Consider the following 5987-nt stretch of genomic DNA (forward strand, 5'->3'; position numbering starts at 1 on the left):
GCTCTGCAACGGCAAACAGCAACACGACATCACACAGAGACACTGGTGAGGCAGACAGACACTCACGCACGCACTCACGCACGCACACACACACAACACACACACACACACACACGATAATACATATAACAGCCCTGATCCCAGACAGTGTGGCCTAGCTGTGGTAGGGTTAAGAGGAGAGCAGTAAGGTATGCTTCCTGGGTAATGCCACAGGTAACAGGAGAGTACAGTTCTTTTAAGTACACCACTATACTAATAAGTTATACTATATTACATTACTCTTTCAATGGCAGAGATATTTAAAGTATTAATATGTACACTATTGTATACAGAAGTATGTGGACACCCCTTCAAATTAGTGGATTTCGCTATTTCAGCCACACACGTTGCTGACAGGTGCATAAAATCGAGCACACAGCCATGCAATCTAGACAAACATTGGGGTAGAATGGCCTTAATGAAGAGCTCAGTGACTTTCAACGTGGCACCGTCATAGGACACCACCTTTCCAACAAGTCAGTTCGTAACATTTCTGCCCTGCTAAAGATGTCCGGGTCAACTGTAAGTGCTGTTATGGAAACGTCTAGGGGCAAAAACGGCATCAGCCGCAAAGTGGTAGACCACACTTACTACCGAGTTCCAATCTGCCTCTGGAAGCTGTTTGTCGGGAGAATCGTGAAATGTGTTTCCATGGCCGAGCAGCCACACACAAGCCTAAGATCACCATGCGCAATGCCAAGCGTTGGCCTGAGTGATGTAAAGCTCTCTGCTATTGGACTCTGGAGCAGAGGAAACACGTTCTCTGGAGGGATAAATCACGCTTCACCATCTGGTAGTCCGACAGACTAATCTGGGTTTGGCGGATTCCAGGAGAACGATACCTGTCCCAATGCATAGTGTCAACTGTAAAGTTTGGTGGAGGAGGAATAATGGTCTGGGGATGTTTTTCATGGTTTGGGCCCATTAGTTCCAGTGAAGGGAAATCTTAATGCTACAGCATACAATGACATTCTAGATGATTCTGTGCTTCCAACTTTATGGCAACAGTTTGGGGAAGGCCCTTTCCTGTTTCAGTGTGACAATGTCCCGTGCACAAAGCAAGGTCCATACAGAAATAGTTTGTTGAGATTGGTGTGGAAGAACTTGACCAGCCTGCACAGAGCCCTGACCTCAACCTCATCGAACACCTTTGGGATGAATTGGAACGCCGACTGTGAGCCAGGCCTAAACGCCCAACATCAGTGCCTGACCTCACTAATGCTCTTGTGGCTGAATGGAAGCAAGTCCCCGCAGCAATGTTCCAACATCTAGTGGAAAGCCTTCCCAGAAGAGTGGAGGCTGTTATAGCAGCAAAAGGAGGGGGGGGGGGGGGCAACTCCATATTAATGCCCATGATTTTGGAATGAGATGTTCGACAAGCAGGTGTCCATATACTTTTGATCACGTGGTGTAGTTTAAATGGAATGTCATGCAGGACTAAAATAAGCACAGACACACTAGAATGGCCCCCAGTCTGTTACCAGGCAACATACCATTAACCCAACTATGTACTGGCCCCCCAGTCTGTTACAAGGCAACATACCAGTAACCCAATGATGTACTGGCCCCCCAGTCTGTCTCCATCCAACATACCAGTAACCCAACTATGTACTGGCCCCCCAGTCTGTTACCAGGCAACATACCAGTAACCCAACTATGTACTGGCCCCCCAGTCTGTTACCAGGCAACATACCAGTAACCCAACTATGTACTGGCCCCCCAGTCTGTTACCAGGCAACATACCAGTAACCCAACTATGTACTGGCCCCCCAGTCTGTTACCAGGCAACATACCAGTAACCCAACTATGTACTGGCCCCCCAGTCTGTTACCAGGCAACATACCAGTAACCCAACTATGTACTGGCCCCCCAGTCTGTTACCAGGCAACATACCAGTAACCCAATGATGTACTGGCCCCCCAGTCTGTCTCCATCCAACAAACCAGTAACCCAACTATGTACTGGCCCCCCAGTCTGTTACCAGGCAACATACCAGTAACCCAACTATGTACTGGCCCCCCAGTCTGTTACCAGGCAACATACCAGTAACCCAACTATGTACTGGCCCCCCAGTCTGTTACCAGGCAACATACCAGTAACCCAATGATGTACTGGCCCCCCAGTCTGTCTCCATCCAACAAACCAGTAACCCAACTATGTACTGGCCCCCCAGTCTGTTACCAGGCAACATACCAGTAACCCAACTATGTACTGGCCCCCCAGTCTGTCTCCATCCAACAAACCAGTAACCCAACTATGTACCGGCCCCCCAGTCTGTTACCAGGCAACATACCAGTAACCCAACTATGTACTGGCCCCCCAGTCTGTTACCAGGCAACATACCAGTAACCCAATGATGTACCGGCCCCCCAGTCTGTTACCAGGCAACATACCAGTAACCCAACTATGTACTGGCCCCCCAGTCTGTTACCAGGCAACATACCAGTAACCCAACTATGTACTGGCCCCCCAGTCTGTTACCAGGCAACATACCAGTAACCCAACTATGTACTGGCCCCCCAGTCTGTTACCAGGCAACATACCAGTAACCCAACTATGTACTGGCCCCCCAGTCTGTTACCAGGCAACATACCAGTAACCCAACTATGTACTGGCCCACCAGTCTGTTACCAGGCAACATACCAGTAACCCAACTATGTACTGGCCCCCCAGTCTGTTACCAGGCAACATACCAGTAACCCAACTATGTACTGGCCCCCCAGTCTGTTACCAGGCAACATACCAGTAACCCAACTATGTACTGGCCCCCCAGTCTGTTACCATCCAACATACCAGTAACCCAACTATGTACTGGCCCCCCAGTCTGTCTCCATCCAACATACCAGTAACCCAACTATGTACTGGCCCCCCAGTCTGTTACCAGGCAACATACCAGTAACCCAACTATGTACTGGCCCCCCAGTCTGTTACCAGGCAACATACCAGTAATCCAACTATGTACTGGCCCCCCAGTCTGTTACCAGGCAACATACCAGTAACCCAACTATGTACTGGCCCACCAGTCTGTTACCAGGCAACATACCAGTAACCCAACTATGTACTGGCCCCCCAGTCTGTTACCAGGCAACATACCAGTAACCCAACTATGTACTGGCCCCCCAGTCTGTTACCAGGCAACATACCAGTAACCCAACTATGTACTGGCCCCCCAGTCTGTTACCATCCAACATACCAGTAACCCAACTATGTACTGGCCCCCCAGTCTGTCTCCATCCAACATACCAGTAACCCAACTATGTACTGGCCCCCCAGTCTGTTACCAGGCAACATACCAGTAACCCAACTATGTACTGGCCCCCCAGTCTGTTACCAGGCAACATACCAGTAACCCAACTATGTACTGGCCCCCCAGTCTGTTACCAGGCAACATACCAGTAACCCAACTATGTACTGGCCCCCCAGTCTGTTACCAGGCAACATACCATTAACCCAACTATGTACCGGCCCCCCAGTCTGTTACCAGGCAACATACCAGTAACCCAACTATGTACTGGCCCCCCAGTCTGTTACCAGGCAACATACCATTAACCCAACTATGTACTGGCCCCCAGTCTGTTACCAGGCAACATACCAGTAACCCAACTATGTACTGGCCCCCCAGTCTGTTACCAGGCAACATACCAGTAACCCAACTATGTACTGGCCCCCCAGTCTGTTACCAGGCAACATACCAGTAACCTAACTATGTACTGGCCCCCCAGTCTGTTACCAGGCAACATACCAGTAACCCAACTATGTACTGGCCCACCAGTCTATTACCAGGCAACATACCAGTAACCCAACTATGTACTGGCCCCCCAGTCTGTTACCAGGCAACATACCAGTAACCCAACTATGTACTGGCCCACCAGTCTGTTACCAGGCAACATACCATTAACCTAACTATGTACCGGCCCCCCAGTCTGTTACCAGGCAACATACCAGTAACCCAACTATGTACTGCCCCCCCAGTCTGTTACCAGGCAACATACCATTAACCCAACTATGTACTGGCCCCCAGTCTGTTACCAGGCAACATACCAGTAACCCAACTATGTACTGGCCCCCCAGTCTGTTACCAGGCAACATACCAGTAACCCAACTATGTACTGGCCCCCCAGTCTGTTACCAGGCAACATACCATTAACCTAACTATGTACCGGCCCCCCAGTCTGTTACCAGGCAACATACCAGTAACCCAACTATGTACTGGCCCCCCAGTCTGTTACCAGGCAACATACCAGTAACCCAACTATGTACTGGCCCCCAGTCTGTTACCAGGCAACATACCAGTAACCCAACTATGTACTGGCCCCCTAGTCTGTTACCAGGCAACATACCAGTAACCCAACTATGTACTGGCCCCCCAGTCTGTTACCAGGCAACATACCATTAACCTAACTATGTACTGGCCCCCCAGTCTGTTACCAGGCAACATACCAGTAACCCAACTATGTACTGGCCCACCAGTCTATTACCAGGCAACATACCAGTAACCCAACTATGTACTGGCCCCCCAGTCTGTTACCAGGCAACATACCAGTAACCCAACTATGTACAGGCCCCCAGTCTGTTACCAGGCAGCATACCATTAACCTAACTATGTACCGGCCCCCCAGTCTGTTACCAGGCAACATACCAGTAACCCAACTATGTACTGGCCCCCCAGTCTGTTACCAGGCAACATACCAGTAACCCAACTATGTACAGGCCCCCAGTCTGTTACCAGGCAACATACCATTAACCCAACTATGTACTGGCCCCCCAGTCTGTTACCAGGCAACATACCAGTAACCCAACTATGTACTGGCCCCCCAGTCTGTTACCAGGCAACATACCAGTAACCTAACTATGTACTGGCCCCCCAGTCTGTTACCAGGCAACATACCAGTAACCCAACTATGTACTGGCCCACCAGTCTATTACCAGGCAACATACCAGTAACCCAACTATGTACTGGCCCCCCAGTCTGTTACCAGGCAACATACCAGTAACCCAACTATGTACTGGCCCCCCAGTTTGTTACCAGGCAACATACCAGTAGCCCAACTATGTAGTTGGGCCCAGTCTGTCTCCATGTGTAAAATCAGAGGTACCTGTATGAGGAAAATCAACCAAAAACAGTGTAAATATTATATTACATTTTTTTATGACTTTGGACTCGTTCCCCTAGATAGGCCAGCCATTAAAATACAATACATTTCTCAAATGTATTGTTATGAAACCACTGCAGAAGAAAAGGGTCCTTTAGTTGGTTACACAACACACACACTATACGTTCCAGAAACATTTGTTTCAAATTATAACTGCCCGTTATATTTGGAAAAGCCTGTACTTTTTTTTTACCCCTGTCCTAAATACCTCTCCATGAAAAACTCCTCCAAAACATGGCAGAGAATCTTCTATCAGATGGAATAGACCTGGAGGGTCAGTACAGACAGGAAGCAGATAGGAAGAAAACAGGAAACGAGACAAGCAGCCAGACAGTTAGAGGATACGTCTCAAATGGCACCCTCTTCTCCCTATGGGAAAGCCCTCTTCTCCCTATGGGAAAGCCCTCTTCTCCCTATGGGAAAGCCCTATTCTCCCTATGGGAAAGCCCTATTCTCCATACGGGAAAGCCCTCTTCTCCCTATGGGAAAGCCCTATTCTCCCTATGGGAAAGCCCTCTTCTCCCTATGGGAAAGCCCTATTCTCCCTATGGGAAAGCCCTCTTCTCCCTATGGGAAAGCCCTATTCTCCCTATGGGAAAGCCCTCTTCTCCCTATGGGAAAGCCCTATTCTCCCTACAGGAAAGCCCTATTCTCCATACGGGAAAGCCCTCTTCTCCCTATGGGAAAGCCCTATTCTCCCTACAGGAAAGCCCTATTCTCCATACGGGAAAGCCCTATTCTCCCTATGGGAAAGCCCTCTTCTCCCTATGGGAAAGCTCTATTCTCCCTATGGGA

Source organism: Salvelinus namaycush, unplaced genomic scaffold, assembly GCF_016432855.1.
Source record: "Salvelinus namaycush isolate Seneca unplaced genomic scaffold, SaNama_1.0 Scaffold244, whole genome shotgun sequence".
Classification (NCBI taxonomy): Eukaryota; Metazoa; Chordata; class Actinopteri; order Salmoniformes; family Salmonidae; genus Salvelinus; species Salvelinus namaycush.